Raw genomic sequence first — 13808 nt, 5'->3', positions numbered from 1 at the left:
AAAACAGATTATCTGGTCATTATCACAATGCTGTTTGTGGGAGCTTGCTGTGCGCAATATGGCTGCGGCGTTTCCCATATTGCAACAGTGACTACACTCCAAAAGTACTTCATTGACTGTAAAGCGCTTTGAGACGTCCGGTGGTCGTGGAAGGCGTTTGGGGTCAAAGTTTCTTTTTGCACAGAATTGAACCTAAATCATTCAAGATGGAATATTGTATTTGCTGCATCACAATAAACAATATCTTGTTATGAATGTTAGCTGATTTGTTCCCCAATGTCAGAGGAAGAATTGTCTGATCTCCTCATTTATTTAATGTAAGACACAAACACAGGTATTCATTCAGAATCAACTCACAGATTGACACTGAGATAAATGCAGCGAGAGACACAGACAGCATCGGGACACAAGGCGGACAAGAGAGATGGATAAAAACAGAACAGCCTCAGACTCCAGCAGTCGGTGACTGGTAGCTGATAAATATCAGTGAGTGGAGGCGAGCAACGGAGGCTTAGTTTGACTCCATGGCTTAGCTGGTCAAAGCGCCTGTCTGGGAAACAGGCGATCCTGAGTTTGACTCCCAGCGGGGCCTTTTTTTTCTTCTTTATGACTCTCCAGGGGTGAGTTTATTCTCGTGTGAAAGGGCTATAATCCTTTTAAATGTGACTTCGGCTGCATTAGTTCCCACTCTGGATAAAGGCTCCAGTTGCTATGGGACATGGGTCGAATTCCACCGCTGTCATAATTTCGGGCAGTGCTGATTTTGGCCTTCTCCAAAAATCCATCTTTTCTAAGCGGTGCCGTGCGTTACTTTGCTGTGCACAGAGCAGAAGAACAGCAGCTGGTATGTGGCGCCGTGATCATATTGTGGTCAGTACCCTGTGTTGTACCTGCAGCAACCTCGGTTGGAATCCCAGTCATGGTTTAACTCGCTTTATATATTTTGGTCTCTGTGGCACCTGCTGTTAGAAAGCAACAAGAAATCAATCATTACTACATGAAACAAATATTATTTGTTGGCGGTGAAAACCTATTTACTCCTTCAAAACCCCGCGGTCTCACATGCCTGAGCTTGATGCTCCATATTTCAACCCACCTCTTCTCCCAGCTTTTTCTTCCTTCCACAATCAATAGCCCTCCTTTTCTTTCCTCCTTCCATTTCTTTACCACTTTCCTGAGGTATTACCTTAATCTAACATTCACTTTCAACTGCTTAACTTCAGCAAACTTAAGTTTGCTCTGTGACAATCGTTGTTCCTGGGGGGACATGTCCCATTTGCACCAATCTCAATTGGTGCTTTGAAACCAGTCGATACATTCAAACCTACGGAACCGCTCGACAGACAGGCATTGCGAAAGCAGGGCCGGCCTTCAGAAGCAAAATAGCCGGATTGCACAGGGAATTTCCTTGGCCTAATGGATAAAGCGTCTGATTTCGCTGCTAATCGTAATCGGGATTGTTGTCAGTCACGGATGCTTCTGTGCCTATTTAAAATGGGTGAGCTCACAGCCCCGGATCATTCTGTGTGTTAGCCTTTTTTAAAGGAATGCGATTTCAGCTGCGACGACCGCGTCTGTTCTATCTCCCGCACTTCTGCCCTCACGCCTGACCCTCCCTCCCGGAACCACGATTGGGTTCCCCTTGTCCTCACCTTTCACCCCAACAGCCTCCACATTCAACTGATCATCCTCCGCCATTTCCAGTACCTCCAAAGTGACCCCACCACCAAACGCATCTTCCCCTCCACTTTCAACATTCTGTAGGGACTGTTCCCTCCGAGACACCCTAGTCCACTCCTCTATCACCCCCAACAGACCTTCCCCTTCACCTAGCACCTTCCTGTGCAAGCGCAGGAGATGTAACACCAGCCCCTATACCTCCCCCCTTCCCACTGTCCAGGGCCCCAAACACCCTTTCCAGGTGAAACAGCGATTTACTTGTACTTCTTGCAATCTAGTATACTGTATTCGCTGCTCCCGATGCGGTCTCCTCTACATTGGGCAGACCAAACGCAGATTGGGTGACCACTTTGCGGAATATTTCCATTCAGTCCATAAGTGTGACCCCGAGCTTCCGGTCGCCTGTCATTTTAATTCACTGCTTCATTCCCACTCGGACCTCACTGTCCGTGGCCTCTTGCATTGTTCCACGGAAGCTCAACGTAAACTCCAGCAACAGCACCTCATCTTCCGATTAGGCACTTTGCAGCCTTCCGGACTCAATATCGAGTTCAATAATTTCAGATCATAACCTCGGCCCCTATTACATTTTTACTAACATTTTTTTCCACCCCTTTGTTTTGGGTTTTCCCTTCCCCCCGTTTCCTTTTTTTCTCTTTCCCACATGGCAGCTGTCTCTCATCCTGCCAGTACACTTCACACCTAATCTGAGCTGTCTTTTGTCTCCACTGTCCTATTACCATCTCGTCTGGTTTTGAATACTTCTTAATGTCTCTTTACTTCTTTTGTTCCATCGCAGCCCTGCCTTCCATCTATTTAATTTCCATTCCAGTTTTGAAAAAGGGATCACCCGAAACGTCGACTCTAATTTCTCTCCACGGATGTTGCCTGGCCTGCTGAGTTTTTCCAGCATTTTCTGTTGTTATTTCGGATTTCCAGCATCTGCAGTATTTTTCTATCGTACGAGTTGTTAAGGTGTTGTGTTCGAAGTAGCATTGGGTTTCCCTGCGCAGATGCGAACCCAGCTCGCATAATTCGAAATATATCAATCTTTTCCTAAATCCACTCCTTTATATGAGGTGTTGCGCTGGATTTGCTCACAATCCTCCCCACAACTTCTTGACGACGGCAAACTTTTTCTTCTCTGTTCTGAATTTGACATCAAACCGACCATTTTTGACAGTCCGTCACCTGAATTAACGGACGGCCTTTTGCTTATTGTTGATCTGGGTGCACGGGCAGGTCAATTGGTGAAGCGGACATTCTTGCAGATTAGTTCTGTTTGGATACAAAGAGTAGTAAACGAAATAACTAACGGCAGACGACGTGGACGAGTAGTTAAGGCGATGGATTGCTAAGCCATTGTGCTTTGTACGCGTGGTTCCAAATCCCATCTTCGTCGTTTGTGTTAAAGTTTTGACACCTTCGGTTCTTTTCACACTCACTTTTAACGTTATGTCCAAATTCACCTTTTGCTCCCAAGCCTGCTTAATTTAGTTTATGTCATGTCTCAAGTTACCAATATATACTTTAAAGGGAAAACACTTGTAAGTCTATGGAGAGTGGGACTAATTAGATAGCACTCTCAGAGACAGCTTACTTCAGTACCGTCAGAATCTGAGATTCCAGTAGTTAATGAGTTTCACACTTATAGGTCGGCGGCTCGTTGGTCTAGGCGTATTGTTATCACTTTAGGCGTATTACAGCTGAATTGCAATAGGTCCCAGCTTTAAATTCTGGACGAACCCCACTAGATTTTAGTCAAAACTCAGCTTCTTACAGCCAATCGACATTGTAGAAATCATAAATACTTTCCATTAAAAACATGTCGTTTTTACCCTTTCTTTCGAAATCCCAGAGCTTCACAGGAGCAACTGAAAACCAATCAACTGAGTAAAGTTAAAGGGTCCGTCTCTGTGTTTCATTGGACGTGTTACACCCGTGTTCGAATCTGGCCAATGGAGGACCTTTACATTTTGCTTTCTGCACCCATGAGCTAGCCTGAATTGTGTTAAACTTACATTCAGCGTCAATCCTCTTGAAACACCTTCTGCCCTGAATATTAGACAGTGCTGCTTTGTCTAGCGCTGAAACGATGTGAGAAGCTGGCTTTTGAAATGGTCCCACGGGTTCCGAATTCAGAACACCATGCAAACCCACCACAAACACCAAAATATTACCGCAGCTTCGGGCTCCAACCGCCTTTAACAAAATCCTTCCTCCCAATCCTTCTCCTTTCTCGCTCGGGTCTCAGCGTCTCCCTCCTCGTGGAAGCTCGGAGCTGTTTCCCTGATGTTTGTCCCACGGATGCTTAACTCAAATTATTACTCTTTTCCTTGCAAGCAGAATGACGGAAAGTTTGATACAATTTTTTTTTGTACTGCGTTTCATGAAACTTCTTTAATTTAAAATGTTAATCGAAGTACTTTAGTATGAATTCCCGTATCCGCAGTATTTTGCTGTTAGTATTTTGGTAAGAAGCTCACACTTGCATTGGCCGGGAGTCGAAAGCATGTTTCCCACAATGCAGGCGCGAATTTTGCCCCTGAACCACCAATACTTTCCAAATCTAGAGTTTCAATTGTCCAGTCACAGTCTTGTTTCTGATAATGCAAGGCTAAAGGACAATGCTAAATACTACAGAGTCTGGAAATGAAATTATTCAGAAAATGCTGTAAACACTCCGCAGGTCCGGGATCATCTGTAGAGACGGAAATACAGGGTTAATGTTTCAGGTCGAAGAGCTCTCCACAGATCCAAGGTTTACACCAATCATTTCCATAAAATGCTGGTAATTGTATTAAAATTGTTATTTCCATGCTCTGGTCAGCGTGATTTCCAGATACAGTGTTATTTTGTTGCTTAATATCACAAATTATATAACAAAGCTGGGAGTCCACGCCAGAAACGTCTGTTAATAAACAGGCACTTTAACCAAATAACCCACGGATCAAAGCATTTTCCCTGGGTTACAGGAATTGCCAGTCCCTCTGCTGTCGCTTATCTTTGATTCTCCATCTATGAGTTGTTTCTGAATCCGTGAGGTTGTGCTGCTTTGTGGGTGAGCGGCAGACTTGTAGAGATGTCCTGCTCGCTCTCCCAGATTGACAATGTGGAAAATGTGGAGCAGGCTTCTGGAAACAAACGGATTTACATATTTACCTCACAGTTTCGGCACATCAGGGACTGAATCACCGCTTTTAATAATAAAATCGCGGGTTTCTTGTTATATACGAGACACAGGCTCTGCACAGTACTTTTGGGCAGCTATTATTTCAAGACTTCTCCAATGTCGCCAAGCTGAAGGAATTGGTGATGTTTGACCAAAAAGCCAAAAGCTCGTCTGGGATCTCTCGCATTTCAGTCAGGGAAAGTAATTTGCAAATTTTGAAATTGTGCCCTGTACACCCAAGTCCAAGTCATTACTATATATCGAGAAAATCAGTGGTCCTTGTCCCGACCTCTGGGGAACACAACTGTGTACCTTCCTCCAGTCTGAAAAACAGCCATTCACCACTACTCCCTGTTTCACTGTCACTTAGCCAATTCCGTATCCATGCAGCCACTGACCCTTTTATTCCATGGTCTTTAACTTTGCTGGCAAGCCTTTTATGTGGCACTTTGTCAAACGCCTATTTGGAAGTCCATGTACAGCACGTCAACCTCATTGCCCTCATCAACCCTCTCTGTTACCTCATCAAAAACTACGTAGAAACTTACAGTGCATAAGGAAACCATGTGGTCGACCGTGCTTATGCTGGTTATTTTGTCCCATATCCCACGTTTTGTGCGTAACGCTATCAGTAAATATTTTCTTCATTTAGTAAAAGTTAACATTTTGATTAAGGGATTGCGTTCCATCAGCAGGTGCCGCAGAGAACAGGAGATATAAATCAAGCTGTGCCATGATTCGGATTCAGAACCGAGGTTGCTGCGGCCACAACAGAGAGTACTAACCACGATACCATCACGGCGTCACACATTATTTGCTGCAATTCTGTTCTGACCACAGTAAAGTCACACACGGCACTGCTTAGAAACGGTGGTTTTTTGGTAAAGAGGCTAAAATAAGGTGATTTCTGAACCCGTGAGTTTGTGCTGCTTTGTGGGAGAGCGGCGGGCTTGAAGCGATGTCCTGCCCGCGCTCCCAGATTGACAATGTGGAAAATGTGGAGCAGGCTTCTGGAAATAAATGGATTTACATATTTACCTCACAGTTTCGGCACATTTGGGACTGATTTCCCGCTTTTAATAATAAAATCGCGGGTTTTTTGATATAAACTGGACACAGGCTCTGCACAGTATTTGTGGCAGTTTTTATTTTAAGTTTTCAGCAATATCGCCAAGCCGAGGGAATTGTTGATTTTGACTAAAAAGCGAGGGGCTCATCCGGGATTTGAAACTTCGCCTCTCGCATTTGAAACATCGAAATTTTCTGCGCGAGAATCGTACCAATAGATTCCATCTCTCTCCCTGTCTCTGTTTTTTAGTCTCTCTGTGCTTTACCCTGATGGACTTCTCAGGTTTCCTTGAACGGCCGAGGCTGATCTAACCTGCAACACCAGCAGAAAAGGGTAGAGAAAGAAATACTGACTGAGACGGCAGGGGAATTAATTCAGAAAAGTTAAAAATGGACTTTCAAGACGAATCTGGTGAAGTGGGGCTAATATTGTTGACTTGAAATATTTCGTGTATCGCTTGATATCGTTGAACATTGTATTAGAAAGCGGGATTGGATGGACTGAAGCGGTCTGAAAGCTGTGCGTGGTAGCGAAATCTTACGGCTTCGTTTCCAGCGGCTCGTAGGTCTCGGGATTTTGATTCTCACTTAAGTACATAAGAACATAAGAAATAGGAGCAGGAGTAGGCCATTTGGACCCTCGAGCCTGCTCCGCAAGTCAATAAGATCATGGCTGATCTTCTACCTCATCTCCACTTTCCTGCGCTATCCCCAGATCACTTGATTCTCTTAATATTCAAAAATCTATCGATCTCTGTCTTGAACAGACTCAAAGACTGAGCCTCCACAGCCCTCTGGGATAGAGAATTCCAAAGATTCACCACCCTCTCAGTGAAGACATTTCTCCTCATCTCAGCCCTAAATGGTCAACCCCTTGTTCTCCTGGACACAGGCTCTGCAGTTAGAGGACTTCATTGATTGATATGGGAGAGGTTACCCGGTTCAAATGATTTATTTACAGAAGGCACGATTGAAGTTTCTCCAGAGAATTTTTGAGCTCCAAAGGGCAGAATGCACAGGGTTTGTCGACACAAGACACGAGGAATAAAGCAAATATTTCAAGGTGGTGAGCAGATTGAAGCTGACATTTTAATTATTCACAATTCAAGCGACATCGCTTACGATTCCCATTCCTTGAAGGACGCAAATGAACGAGTTGTGGTTTTGCTGCAAACGTTCATCACCGAAATCGGACTGAACAGCGACTCTGGTGGAAATGGAACCCATAAACTTTGAATGACTTTTTCAGCCATTAACTTGCAGTGCAACGCGAAATACATTGCAGCTCAGGGAGCACCTGTGGAGAGAGAAACTGAGTTAACGTTTCAGGTCGATTACCCTAAGTCAGAACTGGAAAAAGCTGGAGATGTAACAGGTTTTTTAAGCAAGTTTAGGGGCAAGGACATGGGGGAGGAGAGGAAAGAACAAAAGGGAAGGTCTGTGATAGGATGGAAGGCAGGAGGGATTAAGAGACAAAAGGGATGATGGTGCTTAAAAACCTGTTACATGTCCCATTCGCACCAAACTGAATTGGTGCTTTGAAACCAGTCGATACATTTAGACCTGCGGGACCGCCCGACAGACAAGCGCTGCGAAAGCAGGGCCGACGGTTGGAACCAAAGCAGCTCGATTTTACACGAAATGTCCTTGAGAAATCAAGTGAACTGGGGAGGCTAACTGAAGAACTGGGTTTTGTTTACCTGGTAGTTGGCACTTTTCCCTAAACAGTTGATGAGCGTGAGCGACGGGAAGCGGTTCATAGCTGCAAATGAGGGGAGAAATATGCAATTTTGGCAAAATGGTAATCCAACAGGATAATGGACTCGTAGGAGGGAACAAAGAGAGTAAGAGACCCTCCGCATGGATCTGACAGGGTAAGGGACGCTGTGGAGGTAGCAGACAGGGCAAGGCACGCTCTGGATGGATCGGACAGGGTAAGGGATGCTCCTGATGTAGCAGACAGGGTAAGGGACGCTCTGGATGTAGCAGACCGTGTAAGGGACGCTACGGAAGTAGCAGACAGTTTTAGGGCCGGTCTGGATGGACCAGACAGGGTAAGGGACGCTGCGCGTGGTTCAGAGAGTGTAAGGGATGCTCCGGATTTCCCAGACAGGGAAAGGGACGCTCTGGATGGATCAGACAGGGTAAGGGTCGATCCGGATATTCCAGACAGGGTAAGGGACGCTCCAGATGGATCAGGCAGGATAGGCGGTGCTCAGCAACTAACAGACAGGGTAAGTGATGCTACGGATGTGGCAGACAGGGTAAGGGATTTTCCGGATGTGCCAGACAGGGTAAGCGACGCTCTGGATGAGTCAGACAGGATAAGGGAGACTCTGGATGTACCAGACAAGGTAACGGACGCTCTGGATGGATCAGACAAGGCAAGGGAAGCTCCGGATGTACCAGACAAGGTAACGGACGCTCCGGATGGACCAGACAGGTGAAGGGATGCTCCGGTAGTACCAGACAGGGTAAGGGACGGTCCGGATGGATTGGATAGGGTAAGGGATGCTCGGGATTTACCAGATAGGTAAGGGACGCCCCGGAGGTACGAGGCAGGGTAAGGTATTCTTCGGATACATCAGACAGGGTAAGGGACGCTCCGGATGTACCAGACAGGGTAAGGGACGCTCCGGATGGATCGGATAGGGTAAGGGACGCTCGGGATTTACCAGATAGGTTAAGGGACGCTCCTGATATACCAGACAGGGTAAGGGACGCCGCAGAGGTACCAGACAGGGTAAGGTATTCTTCGGATACATCAGACAGGGTAAGGGACTCTCCGGATGTACCAGACAGGGTAAGGGATGCTATGCATGTATCAGACATGGTAGGAGACGTTCCTGATCTGTCAGAGGCATAAGGCATGCTCAAGAGATGCCAGATAGGGGAATAGACGCGCAGGGTCTATCAGACAGGGTAACGGGTGCTCAGGAGATATCAGAGAGGCTGATGGATGCAGAGTTATTACTTTCTAAGCTTCACATTTTCTAAATATTAATAAAAGCAAAAGTTGAATCCTGATGTAACAGATATTATGCCAAATGCTACGTGGGGAAAATGAGAAGGTAGAATGGGGTCGGACTGGACATTTGGCAGCGCTCAGAAATACATTTATAAATGTCACAGTTTCCCCCACCCAATACAGTCGAAAATAATACAAATAAATCTAATTATATTTATAACGAACAGAGGTGCAAAAGCATTTACATCTAACACAATAGCAACCCACTAATACATTTGTATCCAACATGGACAGACCCAAATATTGTTACAACCTTCACAGTGATAGATTGCTATAAAATACTTTAATAGTTTGTCTTAAAAGCCATGATATTTACATGGCAGTTTGCATTGACGTTCCTCCAAAGCCACTGGAGTTTGTTTGAGAATGATTCGGGTCCTGACCGATTTTTTGTTAGGCGGATTAGAACAAGTTTTGAGCGCAAGTCCAATATTAGAAGTCGACATTAAACGGGGCTCACGCAAGACCGGTCGCAAATTTCAATCTACAGTCCCCAAAGCGAGATTCATGCCCCTAGACGTAAGAGACATTCTGTCTAGAATGCAGACCGAATCAACTGGTTATCAAAAATAAAATGGATTTATCATGTATTGTCCATTGCATTTTGTCTGATTCAGGTAGTCAGAGTATTGGAGTCAGCAGTTTTACATTCCCAATACCAATGCTCTGTCACGTGTGCCCACAGTTCCATACCCGTTCCAAGCCCTCTTTTTACTGTCGATGACTTGCCCGGAATGTGCTTGGAGAAGTGTTAGAATTGCAGTACAGCCCTTCCCACTTTCGCTTACTCTCAATCTCCGTCCAGCATTTTCACCAATGCAATGTTCATCAGCTTGAGCTACTGTTTAATTTGTTCTCCACATTAACTGTGCTGATCCTTTAACTTGTCCCACGACACCGCGTTTCCAAATTTTTCGATTGCAAGTCGAGGGCACTTTTCATACGTAAACCTGAAACAAGTGCCGGAGAAAGATTCAATTTCAGAGGTTTCAACAACAATGAGTCGATCGGTATCAACCTCGACCATCCTCACATACACGCTGCAGATGCAAATCTCTGCCCTCCTCTGCTTCAGTGATATTTTGTTTCGCGGTGATGGGCAGTTTCCGCTCTCTGAGGCTGCAATCACTGCTTTCCGCCGGCAGTGGGAGCTTTGAGAGAACGGGGCCGGGCAGGCGGCCTGAACTTCGCTGCTGTCCCGGCCTCACTCAATCCGGGAGCTGGGGGACAGCAAACAAACTCATGGGCCCCTCGAGCCTGCTCCGCCATTTAATAAGATCATGGCTGATCTGATCCTAACCGCCAATCTACTATCACAGAAACATCTCCTGAATCTAACAGAATTAGACACACGAAATAGGAGCAGGATCAGGCTACACGGCCACTGGGCCCGCTCCGCGACCCGCAGGGCCATGTCCGGTCCGAACCTAGACTCATGTCCAAATTCCTGCCCGCTCCCCGTAACCCTTAATTCCCTTTACTTCTTGGAAACTTTCTATTTCTGTTTTAAATTTATGTAATGATGTAGCTTCGACAGCTTTTTGGGGCAGCATATTCCATGGACCTACCACCCTCTGAGTGAAGTAGTTCCTCCACATCTCAGTTTTGAAAGAGCAGCCCCTTATTCTAAGACTATACCCCCTAGTTCTAGTTTCACCCATCATCGGGAACATCCTCCCCGCATCCACCCGATCCAACCCCTTCACAATCTTATATGTTTCAATAAGATCGCCTCTCATTCTTCTGAACTCCAATGAGTAGAGTCCCAATCTACTCAACCTCTCCTCATATGTCCATCCCCTCATCCGCGGGATTAACCGAGTGAACCTTCTTTGTACTGACTCGAGAGCAAGTATGTCTTTTCTTAAGTATGGACACCAAAACTGTATGCAGTATTCCAGGTGCGGTCTCACCAATACCTTGTACAACTGAAGCAATACCTCCCTATTTTTATATTCTATCCCCCTAGCAATGAAAGCCAACATTCCATTGGCCTTCTTAATCACTTGCTGCAGCTGCATACTAACCTTTTGAGTTTCGTGCACCAGGACCCCCAGATCCCTTTGTACTTCAGTACTTTCAGGTTTCTTGCCATTAAGATAATAGCCTGCTCTACGATTTTTCCTGCCAAAGTGCATAACCTCACACTTTCCAGTATTGTATTCCATCTCTCACACTGTCGGTGTCTATGTAGATTTTGATTGTATACAGAACTGTATCGAGAAAAGGAGAATACCGCGTAGCTGTTAATTTATTTTATTGATCTCTACCTACAAGAGATGATTGAACCGGGGACCTGTTGTACTTTAGACGGAAGTGATAACTGGTGCACTTCGGAAAATGCAGCTCTGTAAAGAATTATAGGAACAACTCAGCAGAGAACTGTCATCTATAAATGCTCTTAATGGGTTCCATTAACATTTAGAAAACTGCTTATTCTATTAATTATGCAAAACTAATTAATCTGTGCAAAAAGTTTGTGGTAATCGCCATTAATCAACCGCTAACTTTCTGATTCATACGGACCGAAATACTTACATGGTTACCGAGCCATACGCAAAACTTAAAAAAAATGCGTGTTATGCATGTGATGAATTTTCACCCATTCTCATTTTATAGACTGCACTTTTAGGAGTTGAGTAAAAATGTTCAATGTTTATGACGCCAGGAACCTGGTGCAGCCTTTAGTAAATTCAGCAATCGCGAACACATGAGAGTATCTCCTGCTGCACTATATCATATAACTACAGCCAATGCCCCTCAAATAAACAATAGTAACCAGTGTCCCAGCCCCCAGCACTATTAAACAACTTGAAATGTGTAAGTAAATGTGCACGGATAATTCGCACCTTCCTTGCGGGGCTGTAGTGGTGCATTTGATTATCGCGTGGTACTTCTGACAGTGCACTGGTTTGAAAATGCCGCTGTTAAGAGTTCGAGCCACACCTCAAACAGCCAATGCTATTGCGGTATAATATTTCTACCAGAGCAGATGGTTCAATTGGTGTTTCCAGAAGCTTTCTCCTTATTAGCTGTTCCACGTGGGCACTTAGTTTCCTCAGGCCCACCGTGTTGCAATAACGGATGAGAGTTTTAAAGGATCCCTTCAATGCTACTTATTGACAGGACGAAATTAGGGCCAGTTATAACTGTTAAACCAGCAAAGAATAATGTGCAGGAAATAAATTCGATTTCAACGCAGTGACTGAGACATTGGCACATCGAGAAGATGTGTAAACTCACGGGTTATCTGTACGAACATATGAATTAGGAGCAGGATAAGGCCACTCGGCCCATCGCGCCTGCTCCACCATTCAATCAGATCATGGCTGATCATCGACTATAACTCCACTTTCCGGTGTGATCTCCATATCCCATGATTCCCCTAGAGCCCAAAAAACGATCTGTTTCAGCCTTGAATATACTCAAAGACTCAGCATTCACATCCCTCTGGGGCAGAGAATTCCAAACATTCACAACCCTCTGAGTGAAGAAATTCTTAAAGAGGCTCGGAGTTGTTTGCCTGAGGTTGTCCCACGGATGTGAGAGGATGGATTTACCTTTCTTAACTGATGAATGACGGAGAGTTTGATACATATTTTAAAAATTGTATATTTTGTAGTGCGTTTCATGAAAATTCCATAAATTAAAAGTTCTTTCAAAATGCTACAGTATAAATTTCAACGTTGCACAGACCGCGAATCGAATCCTGGATTGCCGCATTACAGGCAATAATTCTACCCCTCAACCACCACTGTGCAACATACCCGGTTGTTCACTTCTCTTGTCACATTCTTGATTCTGTTAATGAAAGAATAAAAGACAGAGCAAAATACTGCAGCGTCTGCAAATGAAATTATTCAGAAAATTGTGCAAATACTCCGCAGGTCAGCGATCATCTGTGGAGAGGGAAACATAGGGTTAATGTTTCAGGTCGATGAGCTCCCCTCAGATCTAAGGTTTTGCACCAATCACTGAAAAAATTGCAGGTAATTTATTAAAATTGATATTTCCAAGCTATGTTCAGTGTGATTTTCCAGAGACAGGGCTATTTTGTTGCTTAATTTCACAAATTATAAAACAAAGTTTGGAGTCCAAGCCAGAAACTCCTGTTTACTGAACAGGCACTTTAACCAACTGAGCCATGGAATTTAAAGAGAGAGGTAACTTTTCAGCTCGGCGAAGGGTCATCGATCTGAAACGTTAACTCCGTTTCTCTCTCCACAGACGCTGCCTGACCTGCTGAGTACTTCCAGCATTTTCTGTTTTTATTTCACATTTCCAGCATCCGCAGTATTTTGCTTTTGTGCCAAAGCATTTTCCCTGGGTAACAGGTATTGCAGGTTTCTCTGGTTGTGTTTATCTTTCATTCTCCATCTATGAATTGTTTCTGAATCCGTGAGTTTGTGCTGCTTTGTGGGTGAGCGGCAGACTTGTAGATATGTCATGCCAGCGGTCCCAGATAACAGGAGGATGAGGCTGCAAAAACATCCCCATCCTCAATGATGGTGGAGCCCAGCACGTGAGTGCAAAAGACAAGACTGAAGCATTTGCAACTATCTTCAGCCAGAAGTGCCGAGTGGATGATCCATCTCGGCCTCCTCCTGAGGTCCCCAGCATCACAGATGCCAGTCTTCAGCCCATTCAATTCACTCCAAGTGATGTCAAGAAACGGCTGAAGACACTGGATACTGCAAAGGCTATGGGCACTGACAACATTCCGGCAATGGTACTGAAGGCTTGTGCTCCAGAACTAGCTGCGCCCCTAGCCAAGCTGTTCCAGTACAGCTACAACACTGGCATCTACCCGGCAATGTGGAAAATTGCCCAGGTATGTCCTGTCTACAAAAAGCAGGACAA

The sequence above is a fragment of the Somniosus microcephalus genome, unplaced genomic scaffold (genome assembly GCF_052327205.1).
Source record: "Somniosus microcephalus isolate GS21.2 unplaced genomic scaffold, FLI_Smic_1.0 unresolved_chr1, whole genome shotgun sequence".
Classification (NCBI taxonomy): Eukaryota; Metazoa; Chordata; class Chondrichthyes; order Squaliformes; family Somniosidae; genus Somniosus; species Somniosus microcephalus.
The sequence above is the reverse complement of the archived record's forward strand: the minus strand, read 5'-3'. Positions refer to the sequence as shown.